The sequence below is a fragment of the Bos grunniens genome, chromosome 26 (assembly GCF_055505025.1).
Source record: "Bos grunniens cultivar Pamir isolate PY7600 chromosome 26, Bosgru_T2T1.0, whole genome shotgun sequence".
Classification (NCBI taxonomy): Eukaryota; Metazoa; Chordata; class Mammalia; order Artiodactyla; family Bovidae; genus Bos; species Bos grunniens.
In genome coordinates, this window is record NC_141190.1 from 12,938,662 (window position 1) to 12,955,523 (window position 16,862).

The 16,862-nt window shown below is 44.1% G+C and overlaps 1 long non-coding RNA gene across 8 annotated transcripts in view; it reads left to right on the top strand.

Moving 5' to 3' along the window:
- Positions 1–16,862, top strand: part of LOC147344031 (uncharacterized) — a 104,731-nt gene that overhangs the window by 5,919 nt on the left and 81,950 nt on the right. For 5 of the 8 annotated variants that reach the window (XR_015155617.1, XR_015155619.1, XR_015155621.1 and 2 more), the window contains exons 2-3: positions 3,540–3,689; positions 6,745–6,830. This is a non-coding gene — a long non-coding RNA (uncharacterized LOC147344031). Of the gene's footprint in view, positions 1–3,539; positions 3,690–5,429; positions 5,884–6,744; positions 6,831–9,335; positions 9,410–13,230; positions 14,371–16,862 lie in introns of those variants that run through there. The other 3 variants (XR_015155616.1, XR_015155615.1, XR_015155622.1) reach the window with 3 other exon arrangements.

Here is a 16,862-nt window from a genome sequence, read left to right on the forward strand (position 1 = left end):
CTGGGACTTGGGTAATGGGTCTGCATGCTTTGAGTACGTCCACAGATGGGTGTGATGACTGTTTTGTAGGCAGGTCAAATTTTAAACAACTGTAAGTCAGTATATCAGCCTGTATATTCAGAGAAACCATATCTCTTAGTCCCCTCAGGTTGAGGAAAGTCTCAGTCTTCTTCCTGTGCTTCCCCCAGCCTTAAGTCAAGTTCAGCCTAAGCAAGGTAGTGGGGAAAGAAGAATGCACTGGAACATGTTTGGGTCCTAATGAGGAAGGGCAGAACAGGGCCTTTCTCAGAGGCCAGTGTGATGAAAGCATTATACAAAACTGCCACATGCCACAGCACAGCGATCCCTGGGGCCCATGGGCAGCAGGGTGGGAGCTTGGTGGTTTTCCAAGGATGTTATTAGACACGAGACATCAGATCCCCTGTAAGGGATTCTCTGAAATAACTGGGAGAGATTCTACAGAAGCCAGTGGCCAAAAATCGTACTTTAGCAATTTAATAAAAAGTGTTAGGGTTTAAGTAGGTCATATAAAGCAATTCCATATCCCTCTTCCAAATTTGAAATGGATAGAGATTTAGACATAGGGGTCAAAATACGAAAATATCAGCCCATTGTCACCAGCACTGACTTGGATGTTGCATGCAAATGACAGCAAATGACCAGACAGCAGACGCACCAGCCCTGCAGGGGCAGTATTCCTTGGAGGAAAACACAGAGACAGAAGCCGTAGAAGACGTGGGTGCCCACTGCCCTCTGCCTTCTAGGCATGATCAGTGGGCCAGATGTCAGATTCCAGGAAAACAGACCCTGACTCTTAGGCTGTGAACTTTTAAAGATATGTTTTTTAAGGAAACAGGCTTCCCTGGTGACTCATATGGTTGAGAATCTGCCTGCAATGCAAGAGACCTGGGTTTGATCCCTGGGTCAGGAAGATCCCCTGGAGAAGAGAATGCCTACCTACTCCAGTATTCTTACCTAGAGAATTCCATGGACAGAGGAGCCTGGTGGACAGTAGCCCGCCAGGCTCCTCTGTCCATGGGGTCACAAAGAGTTGGACACTACTGAGCGACTAACACTTTCATTTACACTATTAAGAAAACACCAAGCCATCCTCTGGAGTATTTGGTGGTCAGAGTACAACACAAGTTTCTAGTATAGTAGAACCCTGACTCTGGCCCCTCCCTTTGTATAATTGGCTCTTGGGTGTTGGGGAGGGGTGGGTTCAGGCTTTGCCTCTGCAGCTGTAGCAGCCCAGGATTCAGGACCTTTCTCCTGGCCTGTTCTGGAGGCTGCATCCAAGCCTAGAGATTACCTAGGACTGGCTGCTTTCAGCCCGGGGCTGTAAATTGCTTCCTGAGATCTTTGCAGCCAACTCCTTTTCTAGAAGGCTGATTGGTAAATATCAGTCTCAGACAAATTAAGACATATCTTTCTGAGCCTCACCCAACTGCAGGCCTTCTTGGGGAGGGGCAAGGTCTACCTAAGTGAGTTTACTTGTCAGTGGAGCAGAAAATGTGCATGTCCCGAGGCAGGCTACTGTGAAAGAGAATATCCAGAGAAGGCTGAATTTCAGTCTTCTCCCAAATCATCAATCAGCTTATTCATTCATCTACCCTTGGGGAGGAGGAGTAAAGAGTTGGAAAGTCTTCAGAAAAACCTTCCACTGATGCTTTCTGTTCCTGGGGAAGGAATACAAGTTTCTTGTCCTTTACGGAAATGTACAGAAGCTCTGAATTAAAAGTAAATTGGATCTAAAAGTTCTGGACATGATGGTGATGGTTCCACAACAATATAAATGTATTTAAAACCACTGAACCATTCACTAAAAAATGGTTAAAATGGTAAATTTTAGTTATGTATGTTTTTACTGTTGTAAAGCAAACAAATGGACAAAGTGAATCTAATCCTAGTTTTTGTTTTGCTTTATTTTGAACAGTTAATATATTCACAAGATTTTAAATTTAAAAAATGAAATGGCACCTCTTCTGTCTTTCTGAGCCAATCCATTTTCTTCTCCAGAGGCAAACAATAAATACCAGCATTTTGGTATTCTTTCAGAGATATTTTATGCAGACACAAGCAAATACTTATAAAAAAGTGGGTTTTTTTTGACACAAATGGTATCAAACTTACACTGCTCTACAGTTTGCTTTTTCAGCTTAATGAAATTTATTGAGGAGCATTTCAGATCAGCATATCAGAGTTCCAGCATTCATAGCTACCTATTTTGCCATGCATGGATGGCTCACAGTTGATTTAATTAGTCCTCATTTAGAGTGCAAATCTAGATGTTTCTACCCTTTTACTATCCCAAACACTAAAGAACCTCTAATATGTTTCATTTCTCACCTGTATCTTGGAGAAGGCAATGGCACCCCACTCCCGTACTCTTGCCTGGAAAATCCCATGGACGGAGGAGCCTGGTAGGCTGCAGTCCATGGGGTTGCTAAGAGTAAATTCCCAAACATGGAATTATCTAACCATGGTTTTAATCGTTTTTAACATAGGCAAACTTAACTCTAATACTCTTTTTAAAATTAATTAATTTTCTTCTGGTTCCACTGGGTCTTCGTTGCTGTACTCGGGCCTTCTCTAGTAGTGGTGAGAGGGGACAGCTCTGCTGCAGTGGCTTCTCTTGTTGCAGAGCACAGGCTCTGGTGCATGGGCTTCAGTAGCTGCAGTACATGCAGCAGCTGTGGCGCACAGGCTTAGTTGCTCTGTGTCAAGTAGAATCTTCCCAGACCGGGGATCGAACCCACGTGCCCTGCATTGGCAGGTGGATTCTTACCTACTGTACCACCGGGGAAGTCCTTAACTTTTAGTACTCTTCAATAGACACTGGAACTGAGTAAGATCTCTAATCTGACAAGCTAGCCAGAAAAGTGGTGATATGTATCCCACTCATAAACCAATGCACCACACTTCTGTATGTGTAATAAAGTGGGAAAACCATCAAGTGAACCCCAGAAATAATGTCCATTTGCAAAGAGAAGCTCTTTCTGACAGCAGTCTGGTCAGTCTATAACTGCCTGACTATACAGGTGTTTTCCTTAAATAATTCCTTACATTTTCCCCAATATAATTTCCTCATATTTCTATATATGTTATCTGTTTTGTTCTATAATAATTCAAGAACCCCATTAAGTTATCCAGAGAAAATGACTACATGCTATGAGAGGTAAGAAAATAAAAGAATAGAGACCAAGTGAAATTGCAGCTAGTTTGATGTCACCCAGCAAGTTAGTGGGAGAGTCTGGATTAAGATTCAGGCTAAAAATAATAATAGGGACTTCCCTGGAGTCCAGTAGTTAAGACTTCGTCTTCCAGTGCAGGGGAATGTGGGTTCTATCCCTGGTCTGGAAGCTAAGATCCCACATGCCGCTGGCAAAAAAAAAAAACAAAAAAAAACTTAAAACAGAAGCAATATTGTAACAAATTCAATAAAGACCTTTAAAAAGTCCACATTAAAAAAAAAATAACTAAGCTCAATAACCTAATTCTGTGCCTTTTCACTAATCTGTATTGTCCTATTTATCCAGCTCTCAGCAATAAAGGAACTGTTCTGAACATACTGGGCTTGGGAGAGGTCTCAGTTTATAGGTGGCCAACGACTGCCTCACTGTTTATAACTTTGCCCTGATGCTCCCTTATGCTGAAGATGAACAGAAAGGATCTCTCAGGAATAAAAGGTAAGTCTGAGCTTTGGTTGATACCACTACCCAGGAGGAACCAGAGGGGAATGAATTTTGATTTTGCACCACGGGAAACACTTTTTCATATTATGTGCACGAAAATGCTATGAGCTACTTAAAACCCTTGCCATGCAATGCAATGCAGGGTGGCATGGAAAAGAACAACTCCAGCACTGCAAGCCATTCTGGGGTCACCAGACAATAGCCATTGTACCGATGCAGTAACTGTGTGTATGTATTTGGTCAACAAGGGATTTACTCAGGCTAATCTTTGAGCCATAGTAGACACAGTTAACGAATTCTTCAAAGTTAGTATTTCTAACCTTGGTCTATGAAAGAGTCTGTTCTGAGTGCTGTAACAAGCTAGCCTCCAACCTTACACCTACCTCTGTCACGGTGAGATAGTAGCTGTGTGGGACGGGGGTTGGGGGACTGTACTCCTGGTGATCACAGAGGTGATGTCATCACCAGGGCTCAGTGAATGGTTCCCATTGCTTGGGAGGCTAGGAAATGAGTTTTCCAGTGTGCTTGGGAGAAAAAGAAGAATTAGGGTAAATACAGCAGTCTCTGGAGAAAGAAGTGGCAACCTACTCCAGTGTTCTTGCCTGGAGAATTCCATGGACTGAGGAGCCTGGCGAGCTACAGTCCGTGGGGTTGCAAAGAGTCAGACATGACTGAGCGATTAACACACACACAGAGCAATCTCTGTGCCCTATCAACATAAATAATCTTAGAATTTCAATGGTAAAGGACAGTGAAGAGGGCACCACATAGACAAGAACTGAGACAATGAAAAGAAAAAAGATCTGAACAGAATCAGATAGAGATACACAGACAAATCTCTGGTGAAAAAGAATGTGGAAACAGATTCCGTAATTAGGCTGTCTATTACGGATGACTTTGAGACTTGTAACAAACTGCACATCCTTCTCACTTCATAACTGGAGTCAGTCATTCTCAGTTGGCCATTTATAAGGTCGTGGGTTAAAGAACCATATTGGGTATTTCTAACATGAGGTGTTTGGGCAGGGAGAGTCTTACAACTGAGGTCAAGATTCTCGGCCCAGGACACAGAGCAAGAAGGGGTTCGCCTTCAGGATGGCCACCCTGGGCAGATTTATTCCTATGTGCCGTGCTACATACCTCTCTTCAAGCCTGGAAAAACGAGTGAGTGAGCAGGCATCAAACGCAGAGTCCCTGGCAGAGTTATTCTAAAACCACACACCAAGACAAATCTCAGGGCAGTTAAAAAACAAACAACAATAACCGAGGCATCCCAGCTATTCTAAATAGGGCGGGAGCTTCATTACTTCAAACCCAAATTCCTGTGAACTTGGCAACCTCTCAAGTCTGAAACAAACCTCCCTTGCCAGCCACGATGTTTAAACAAAGCTAAGCCCTATCCTCTGAAGTAGAAGCCTTGGCTAACCTCAGAAATGTGTCTGTGTAGGGGGGCCCATGACAGTGGGTTTATGAGAATGTGACTGTGTTAGAGTGTGTGTCTGGTTCATTGTGTGTATTTGTGTTACTCTGTGTAGCTGCATGTGTGTGTCTGCATGTTTGTGAAATCCAGACCAGGAGAGAGGAAGGTAACTCAAGGGGCTCCAAGTTTTACCTTAAATCATGTGAAACTCTAGTTAATTGGCTGAAGGTAAAAAGAAACCTACAGGGAACTGACATTAGGGCCATTAAGAACCTCCCAGAGGACCTAACGTTTGCTGGCTCTGTAATCACAAGCACCTGCAAAGTTCTGCCTGGCTGAGGACCGAGCAGGGTACACCTGGCAGCCAATATCTGCCTGGAGGAAGGAAGACAGGACTGCAACCCAGCAGAGGAGTGCCAGCCCCTCACCTGTGCTCTGCCATCACACTCAGGTGCACTGTGCGTGGGTCTGCCTGTCAGCTGGCACTGAATCCTACCACCCCGTTCCAGGCCTGACTATCTGCTCTGTGTTCCCAGAGACCTGTTGCCCCTGCCTGTGTGCACCCAGGAAGACCCTGGTTTCTATAACAACAGACCCCGTGCCCCCAGAGTTTCCTCTCACTCTGAGTTTAGGCCACCTGCCAATCTGCCCCGACTCTGCCCAGCCCTCAGCCTGCCCATGCTTGTCCCCACCCAGACACCAGCACTGAGCATAAGTGTTTCCCACGGGTGCAAAGAGGAAAATGGAGAATCAGTAAATGTCAATAAAAGGAGAGCTTCTAAGTCATTCTAATCTTGGCGCAGTTCGTATTGCCTTCACCATTGCCTTATCTAGGTTCTTGAAAGCTTATAGCGAGATTAGGAAATCGGCCATCATTGCCTTGCAGTGACATATTTTGCAATAGTCTTTTTGAACGGCAGTTGATTCAAGATGTTTTCAGATCTAGACGCAGCATCGTGCCACATTTATGGCCGTGATACCTTTTGCTGGAGTTGTCTTTTCACTTGTAGGGTTTTTCTCAGAGTCCGTCTTGGCGAGAAGAGAGCAGGTGAAGTGTTGCTCTGTGACCTTGCTGCAAACTGGAAGGAATCATGCTTTCAAGTCTGAAGGATCGTGACTGTTGTATTGTGACCATATTCACATTTGCAGTCTTTCTCATAACTAGAAGAGCCACTTGACAAATGTGTGCTCTGAAGGCGCCAATAGAACTGCCTATTCCAATGTGGCTCTGGGCGCTGCAGGCTGCATAAGCAATTGCCCTTACAGCTGGAGGGCCAAGCGTGAGCATCGGTCCTTTGGGTGGATTCGGAGCTGGTTCCTTCCCCACCAATCTCAGTTGCTAAGAGCAGGTGACCTCACAAACCATTTTAGCAACTTTCACTGCTGGGAATCATTCTCTTGGGAACCTCAGAAGCTGGCAAAGTAAATCTTGTGCTCTGTTTATATTCTGATAACACTGACTAAAAACCTCTCCTTTAAGAGGAAAGGTTTATCCCAAACAAAGGCAACTGACGAAAGAGATTCCTGTCATGTGGCTTTGAAGGTGTTAATGGAATAATAGAAATTGCTTAAATTTTGATAAGGGTTCCAGAGTTCTCTTCTGAGCTCCATTTCATTTGATATTTGCAGTTACCACGTGAAAGAGGCAGGGGTGACCTTGACCAGCTTCCCTATCAGCAGCTCAGTGGGATTAAATGACTTGCCAGTGTCACAAGGTAAGTCATTGGCACCGCTTGCAATGCAAACATTCTGACAAATAAGTTAGCTGGCTTTCTATTCTGCCACTCCACTAAACTAAAATAATCCTGTGGTTTAAAAAAGAAAATGTAATGGCCACTCATGCACAAGCCCCTGGAAAATTCACAGGCTAATGACAGGGGTCCATTTCGGTGATGAAAGTAAATACTGAGCTGCTGATTTTGAGCAAAAGCAGCCGATGCAAGTCAACATGAAATATTCATATATTCATCCATTTGAAAGAAATCTGATGGCAGGAATTTGCTCCCAAATTCTCAGATTTTTGCATGTGCCAGCATCTGTACAAATGCATGTCATTCTCTGCAACCTCCATGCCCATAGGAGACAGATTCCCTGAGCATGAAGATGAGACAGGACTAGAGATAATTTTGTGCCACCCATTCTGTTGGAGGGTGGGGGTGGGAAGAGATGCAGAGAGCAGTGCTTTATCCAAGGTAAGAAGTGTCAGAAGTAAGACCAGACCCCAGACTTTCAGACACCACAGTCAGTTCGGAGTGATACCTCTGAGCCCTTGACTGGTTCCAAGTCACTAAAGTACCACTATATTATGCTCAGGGCAGTACTTAAGCAGATGAGTGCAGTCAGGCCCTTTTAGCAGGATGTAGAGCAACAAAAGCTGGAATCAAAGGCCTGTGGCTTGTTTAAGGTTGTTCTGACAGCAGGTCTTTCCAGAGGGCAGGCTCACAGCAAATCAACCTCAACTCTGCTTTGTCCCGGAGCCTCAGGCCTTGGTGTGTGAAGCCAGAGCTGGCTGGTGCCCGGTGTGGTGTGATGGTGGGGACAGGGTTTGGCCCTGGGCTCCCCGTGCTTTCCACATGGCTTCATTTATCAGCCAGGACACAGTGCGAGTCCCAGAAAACCAGGCCAAAACAATTGTGACCAATGGCGCAAGGGGTGACGGTATTTATTCAGGGGCTTTCTCAGAAGGCTTTCCAAATATTGCATGGGGAGATTTATTTTCAAATCTCAGTCCAAGACCAAAGCACTCAGAGTTATGTCAGCCTCTTTGCTCAAAGTGTCCCTGAGCTGCTTTCAGCAAGCTTCTCAAAGAATCACAGACTCAGGGTTTGGACTGTCTCTGAAGGAATGGTCTGAGTCCAGGCTCTATAGGAAACTTTCCTGTGCGTCTCTGCACCAGGGGCTTAATCAGATAAACCTGTGCTGGGTGGGGGCTGCTTTCATGGACCAGCAGATGCCACGCATACTGCTCCAATCTTCACCTCAGGACCAAGGCACATCCTCCCAGAGGTATGAGCAGTGTTGGCGGTAGATGGCCCACAGCTGAGTTCCTCCCCAGGGATTATCTTTTGATAATCACTCAAGATTACAACAACCTGCGTCTGATGGCTGGTCATTATTGGGGGTAAAAAGCATTGGCCCTTTTGCTCAATTCAGGACATTTTGCAGGGCCACCCCAACTCCACAGCTCCCTGTGGGATGGCTGGGGCCTCTGTGCTACTGCCCCAAAGTACAATTCCCCCCTCTGCCCAGCCTGCTTCCCTCACCCCTGTACAGTGGTGTTCCCCAGAGGGGCCCCCCCAACCCCCCAGATTTACAAGCAAATTTTTGTCCCAGAATATCAGTATACACTCCCTCTCACCTTCTTCTGGGCCAGAATCTTGACCCTTGTCAAATGACCGTCACCATCTAGGCCATATCAAAATGCCTAGAAACCTCTTTTGATCAAAACAACCAAAGAAATCTGCATTAGTTTCCTATGACTGCCGTAACAAATTATTAATACAATGAACTTGGTGGGCCAGAAGCCGGAAATCAGCTTCACTGGGCCAAAAGCAGGGTGTTGGTAGGGCTGGGCTCCCTTTGGAAGTTCTTGGGGAGAATCCATTCCTCGCCTTTTTCAGTTTCAAGAACTGAATTCTTTGCATTCCTTGGCCCAAGGCCTCTTCCTCCATTTCAAAAGCCAGCCACAGAGCATCTTGCTTCAGTGGTCACATTCCTTCTCCTCTGTGTCAGAGCTCCCTCTGTCTCCCTCTTATAAGGACACTTGTGACTGCATTTAGGGCCCAGCTGGATAATCCCAGATAATCTCCCATCAAGAGCCTAAATCTGAGCCCACAGCAAAGTCTCTCTTGCCATACATGGCAGCATTTACAGATTCTGGGGATTAGACCTGGATATCTTTGTAGGTCATTGTTTAGCCTGCACAGAATCACTGAGTAAACCCTGGGGGACACACACTCTGATTTCGATGTGTAGTTTATAGTTGTTTACTTGAAAGTGAGGCGGCCTCCAGATCTTCTTTTTGCAGTCCATTTGTTATTGTTCCAATTAGCCTGGTCTCAGCTGGGAAAACTATTTCGTTTTAAAAAATTAGAGATTAATTACTTTACAATATTGTGATGGTTTCTGCCATACATCAACATGAATTGGCATTAGGTATACATATGCCCCCTCTCTCTTGAACCCCACCTCCCACCTTCCTTCCCATCCTACCCCTCTAGGTTGTCACAGAGCACTGGCTTTGGGTTCCCTGTGGAATACGTGGAACTCCCCCTGGCTATCAGTTTTATATATGGTAATGTATGTGTTCCAATGCTATTCTCTCATATCATCCCACCCCCTCCTTCCCCTACTGTGTTCAAAATGTCTGTGTCTCCTTTGCCAACCTGCAAGTAGGGTGATCATTACTATCTTTCTAGATTCCAGGTGTGCACGTTAATATATGATATTTGTCTTTCTCTGGCTCTGAAGTGATATTACTTCACTCTGGCTCTAGGTTCATCTACCTCATTAGAACTGACTCAAATGTGTTCCTTTTTATCGATGCGTAATATTCCATTGTGTGTATATGTACCACAACTTCCTTATCCATTCATCTGTCAGTGGACATCTAGGTTGCTTCCATTGTACATTATTCCATTGCGACAATAGTCCTAGCTGTAGTAAATAGTGCTGCAGTGAACGCTGGGTGTCAGGAAGCATTTAACAGAAGGCTTCCTGTGTGCTGTTTTGGATCTTCAGGAATTCTCTGTTTCTTATTAATTGCTGCTGCTGCTAAGTCGCTTCAGTCGTGTCTGTCTCTGTGCGACCCCATAGACGGCAGCCCCCCAGGCTCCCCCATCTCTGGGATTCTCCAATCAAGAACACTAGAGTGGGTTGCCATTTCCTTCTCCAATGCATGAAAGTGAAAAGTGAAAGTGAAGTCACTCAGTCATGTCTGACCCTTAGTGACCCCATGGACTATAGCCTACCAGGCTCCTCTGTCCATGGGATTTTCCAGGCAAGAGTACTAGAGTGGGTTGCCATTGCCTTCTCCGATTAATTCCTGAATACCCAGGAATTAAGAGGAGAGGCAAGCCTCTCCCAGGGGCTGAGGAATCCAGGCATTTCCTTCATTAGTTTTTCTATACAGTAGTAAGTACCCTCTTCCTTTTTATGAACTATATGGTAAAAGTGATTATTTACAACTCTCTCTCTTTCATATGGATGACCTCATGGTTCCTTGATAACTTGTAAGTTTTGATTTTATCTCTGCTGAAAATAGCTGCCTTGTAAGACAGTATAAATACTCACACAATGTTGAATAAAACACCTTCGCTCCATTAGAGCTCTGGTCCCTGTGTCTTTCTCTCTCTCTCTCTCTCTCTCTCTTTCTCTCTCTCTCTCTCTCCTCTTTTTCAGGCTGATTCCCTGGAGCAGAGGCCCTCTGAGTTCACTTTCCTGCCCGGGCTTCTAAGACCCTCTCGAGAAGGCGCTCTGCACCTTCACCCCATTGAGAGGGCGCCTGAGGCCTTCGTGAACCAGAGCAACCCCCATGCAGGGGCTTTATTGGTTTTCTGCATAAACCAAGGAATATCAGCCTCTTTCTCTCTCCTTTACTTTCTTATCGAACGACTCCAGACCACCAGGTTCTGGTCCATTAAAGGACCTCAACAACTGGGGTACATGTGTCTTTTTCAATTCTGGGGAAACCTACTTCTTGATTCTGGCTTTTATTATTAAACAACAGCAATTCTTACTTCTTACCTGCTAGTGCTAGAACTCATTCTCTCTCCCTCTCTTCCTTTCTACGCCTCTAACCCACCAAATTATGTGTCTTCAGTCACCTTGGTGGTTGTCTGTTCTATGCTGGAATAACATTCTTAGGCATGCTATGGCCTGGGGTGTGGACAGAGTGGGCAAGGGAGGGGAGTGGAATAGTCGTTCAAGCCCAATTATCAGATTCCTGTCACCTCTATAAAGCATCCTCACTCAATAGCAACTTGGGATGATACTATATGAACCTTCAGATAGGGATTTGAAGATCAGTCTTCACATGGTCATTGACCAGAAGGAAGGCTGATCTGAAATTTTGGTAGTTCCAAGAAATCCTCTGCAATCTCATTTCTTCCCCTGCCCCTAATTCTTTTAATATATTTTTTCTACCTTTTTTTTTTTTTTAATGGACCATGTTTCTTGGTCTGTATATTTATCTTCCCCATCTTTTATCTTCCCCAAAAGAAGACTGTGAGCTTCTGTTTTTTAAAGAGTTTATTTTTTTACAGCATTATGGGGGTCACAGTAAAACTGAGAGAAAGGTACAGAGATTTCCCATATATCCCCTGCAACCCCACACATGTATCAGATCAGGTCAGATCAGTCGCTCAGTCATGTCCAACTCTTTGCAACCCCATGAATTGCAGCACGCCAGGCCTCCCTGTCCATCACCAACTCCTGGAGTTCACTCAGACTCACATCCATCGAGTCAGTGATGCCATCCAGCCATCTCATCCTCTGTCATCCCCTTCTCCTCCTGCCCCCAATCCCTCCCAGCATCAGAGTCTTTTCCAATGAGTCAACTCTTCGCATGAGGTGGCCAAAGTACTGGCGTTTTAGCTTTAGCATCATTCCTTCCAAAGAAATCCCAGGGCTGATCTCCTTCAGAAGGGACTCGTTGGATCTCCTTGCAGTCCAAGGGACTCTCAAGAGTCTTCTCCAACACCACAGTTCAAAAGCATCAATTCTTCAGCACTCAACCTTCTTCACAGTCCAACTCTCACATCCATACATGACCATGGGAAAAACCATAGCCTTGACTAGACGAACCTCTGTTGGCAAAGTAATGTCTCTGCTTTTGAATATGCTATCTAGGTTGGTCATAACTTTCCTTCCAAGGAGTAAGCAAGCGTCTTTTAATTTCATGGCTGCAGTCACCATCTGCAGTGATTTTGGAGCCCCCAAAAATAAAGTCTGACACTGTTTCCACTGTTTCCCCATCTATTTCCCATGAAGTGGTGGGACCGGATGCCATGATCTTAGTTTTCTGAATGTTGCGCTTTAAGCCAACTTTTTCACTCTCCACTTTCACTTTCATCAAGAGGCTTTTGAACTCCTCTTCACTTTCTGCCATAAGGGTGGTGTCATCTGCATATCTGAGGTTATTGATATTTCTCCCAGCAATCTTGATTCCAGCTTGTGTTTCTTCCAGTCCAGCGTTTCTCATGATGTACTCTGCATATCAGTTAAATAAACAGGGTGACAATACACAGCCTTGACGAACTCCTTTCCCTATTTGGAACCAGTCTGTTGTTCCATGTCCAGTTCTAACTGTTGCTTCCTGACCTGCATACACATTTCTCAAGAGGCAGATCAGGTGGTCTGGTATTCCCATCTCTTTCAGAATTTTCCACAGTTTATTGTGATCCACACAGTCAAATGCTTTGGCATAGTCAATAAAGCAGAAATAGATGGTTTCCTGGAACTCTCTTGCTTTTTCTATGATCCAGCGGATGTTGGCAATTTGATCTCTGGTTCCTCTGCCTTTTCTAAAACCAGCTTGAACATCAGGAAGTTCATAGTTCACATATTGCTGAAGCCTGGCTTGGAGAATTTTGAGCATTACTTTACTAGTGTGTGAGATGACTGCAGTTGTGCAGTAGTTTGAGCATTCTTTGGCATTGCCTTTCTTTGGGATTGGAATGAAAACTGACCTTTTCCAGTCCTGTGGCCACTGCTGAGTTTTCCAAATTTGCTGGCATATTGAGCGCAGCACTTTCACAGCATCATCTTTCAGGATTTGGAATAGCTCAACTGGAATTCCATCACCTCCACTAGCTTTAATCAACATGCCCCACTAGAGTGCTACATTTGTTGCAATCAGTGAACCTACACTGATAAATTAGGTCACCCAGAGTCCATAGTCTGCATTAGGGTTCACTCTTGCTGCTCTGCATTCTATAGGTTTGTATGTGTAACAGACATGTATCCACCATTGTAGTATCACAGAGTAGTTTCATTGCCCGAGAAAACCCTCTGTGCTCTGCCTGTTTATCTTCCTCCGGGTCCCCCCAAACCTTGTTAGTCACTGATCCTTTTACTATGTGCATAGTGAGCTCGTTTTTTCCCTCTCTCTCCCAGTAAACCGATCATCTGGGGTCATCCTGGGAGTACATGGCCTCCGTGGAAGCCTGTGAACCACCTGGAATCACAGCGGCCCTGGTTACATCACGTGCACAGACAGGCGCTGCCATCCCGTGACACCTCGGCAATCAGAGGGAGCTTGTGACTGTCATCTGTAGACCTGACAGCCAAGCGTGTGGCCCTGGGGAAAGCCCTTCAGATGGGCCTTTCCTTGTTGCATTTATATTTAGCTCAAATGAAAAGCCACATTTGTTTCCCTCAGTGGCAGGTACCAAACAATAGCAAAAAAAAAAAGCTAAGGAATCATTATTACTGTTATCCTCATTAGGACATGTTGTCTTTGACTTTGGGACTACATGTCTCTGACAACTGACTTGCCTATACTTAGCCCAGGAATACGCATAAATGTTTGTTGTATAAAATTGTATTGAAGAAAATTCAGAGGGAAAAGACTTGAATTCTGGTTCTCAGATTTTTTAAAATGTTTCTATATTTTATTTTTTACAGTTAAGAACTATGTCAAACATATTGACAGGGTAGAAAAAAAAAAAGACCACCATATGCCCTCCATCCAGATTAAATAGCTTTTAACATTTTCCCATTTACTTTAGACCACTTATAACAGAAGCCAGATTAAAAAACTATATGTAACTACCCACTGTCTGTACTCCCCCTTCACTCTTATCCCTTCCCTTCTTCCCTCTGTAGAGGTATCTCTGCCTCCAGTTGATACATGTTGATCCCGTGTTTGATTCTGGACTTCTACTAAGCATCTGTAGGTCCAAAACAACAATTACTATCATTTTATGTACATTCAGAATTTACTTAAATGGAATCATATCGTCTGTATTCTTTTGCATCTTGCTTTTCTTACTTGAGGATTTATTTCAGACATTTGGTCAACTTGTAAGGATACAGTATATACCTCATTCATTCATTCTAACCACAGCTTCAGTTGAGTTCAGTTCAGTCGCTTAGTTGTGTCCGACTCTTTGCAATCCCATGAATCACAGCACGCCAGGCCTCCCTGTCCATCACCAACTCCTGGAGTTCACCCAAACTCATGTCCATCGAGTCGGTGATGCCATCCAGCCATCTCATCCTCTGTGGTCCCCTTCTCCTCCTGCTCCCAATCCCTCCCAGTATCAGAGTCTTTTCCAATGAGTCAACTCTTCGCATGAGGTGGCCAAAGTACTGGAGTTTCAGCTTTAGCATCAGTCCTTCCAGTGAACACCCAGTACTGATCTCCTTTAGGATGGACTGGTTGGATCTCCTTGCAGTCCAAGGGACTCTCAAGAGTCTTCTCCAACACCACAGTTAAAAACCATCAATTCTTCAGCGCTCAACTTTCTTTTTTTTTTTTTTTTTCAGCTTTCTTCACAGTCCAACTTTCACATCCATACATGACCACTGGAAAAACCATAGCCTTGAGTAGACGGACCATTGTTGGCAAACTAGTCTCTGCTTTTCAATATGCTATCTACGTTTGTCATAACTTTCCTTAAAGGAGTAAGCGTCTTTTAATTTCATGGCTGCAATCACCATCTGCAGTGATTTTGGAGCCCAAAAAAATAAAGTCTGACACTGTTTCCACTGTTTCCCCATCTATTTCCCGTGAAGTGATGGGACCAGATGCCATGATCTTAGTTTTCTGAATACTGAGCTTTAAGTCAACTTTTTTACTCTCCTCTTTCACTTTCATCAAGAGATTTTTTTAGTTCCTCTTTACTTTCTGCCATAAGGGTGGTGTCATCTTCATATCTAAGGTTATTGATATTTCTCCTGGCAATCTTGATTCCAGCTTGTGCTTCTTCCAGCCCAGAGTTTCTCATGATGTACTCTGCATAGAAGTTAAATAAGCAGGGTGACAATATACAGCCTTGACGTACTCCTTTCCCTATTTGGAACCAGTCTGTTGTTCCATGTCCAGTTCTAACTGTTGCTTCCTGATATGGATATAGGTTTCTCAAGAGGCAGGTCAGGTGGTCTGGTATTCCCATTTCTTCCAGAATTTTCCACAGTTTATTGTGATCCACACAGTCAAAGACTTTGGCATAGTCAATAAAGCAGAAATAGATGTTTTTCTGGAACTCTCTTGCTTTTTCCATGATCCAGCAGATGTTGGCAATTTGATCTCTGGGTCCTCTGCCTTTTCTAAAACCAGCTTGAACATCTGGAAGTTCACGGTTCACGTATTGCTGAAGCCTGGCTTGGAGAATTTTGAGCATTACTTTACTAGCATGTGAGATGAGTGCAATTGTGTGGTAGTTTGAGCATGCTTTGGCATTGCCTTTCTTTGGGATTGGAATGAAAACTGACCTTTTCCAGTCCTGTGGCCACTGCTGAGTTTTCCAAATTTGCTGGCATATTGAGTGCAGCACTTTCACAGCATCATCTTCCAGGGTTTGAAATAGCTCAACTGAAATTCCATCACCTCCACTAGCTTTGTTCGTAGTGATGCTTTCTAAGGCCCACTTGGCTTCACATTCCAGGATGTCTGGCTCTAGGTGAGTGATCACACCATTGTGATTATCCTGGTCATGAAGATCTTTTTTGTACAGTTCTTCTGTGTATTCTTGTCACCTCTTCTTAATATCTTCTGCTTCTGTTAGGTCCATACCATTTCTGTCCTTTATCAAGCCCATCTTTGCATGAAATATTCTCTTGGTATCTCTAATTTTCTTGAAGAGATCTCTAGTCTTTCCCATTGTGTTGTTTTCCTCTATTTCTTTGCATTGAGGAAGGCTTTCTTATCTCTCCTTGCTATTCTTTGGAACTCTGCATTCAGATGTTTATATCTTTCCTTTGCTCCTTTGCTTTTCGCTTCTCTTCTTTTCACAGCTATTTGTAAGGCCTCCCCAGACAGCCATTTTGCTTTTTTGCATTTCTTTTCCATGGGAATGGTCTTGATCTCTGTCTCTCGTACAATGTCATGAACCTCTGTCCGTAGTTCATCAGGCACTCTATCTATCAGATCTAGGCCCTTAAATCTATTTCTCACTTCCACTGTATAATCATAAGGGATTTGATTTAGCTCATAGCTGAATGGTCTAGTGGTTTTCCCACCTTCTTTAATTTAAGTCTGGATTTGGCAATAAGGGGCTCATGATCTGAGCCACAGTCATCTCCCAGTCTTGTTTTTGCTGACTGTATAGGGCTTCTCCATCTTTGGCTGCAAAGAATATAATCAGTCTGACTTCGGTGTTGACCATCTGGTGATGTCCATGTGTAGAGTCTTCTCTTGTGTTGTTGGAAGAGGGTGTTTGCTATGACCAGTGCATTCTCTTGGCAAAACTCTATTAGCCTTTGCCCTGCTACATTCCATATTCCAAGGCCAAATTTGCCTGTTACCCTAGGTGTTTCTTGCCTTCCTACTTTTGCATTCCAGTCCCCTATAATGAAAAGGACATCTTTTTTGGGTGTTAGTTCTAAAAGGTCTTGTAGGTCTTCATAGAACTGTTCAACTTCAGCTTTTTCAGTGTTACCGGTTGGGACATAGGCTTGGATTACTGTGATATTGAATGGTTTGCCTTGGAAATGAACAGAGATCATTCTGTCGTTTTTGAGATTGCATCCAAGTACTGCATTTCAGATTCTTTTGTTGACCATGATGGCTACTCCATTTCTTC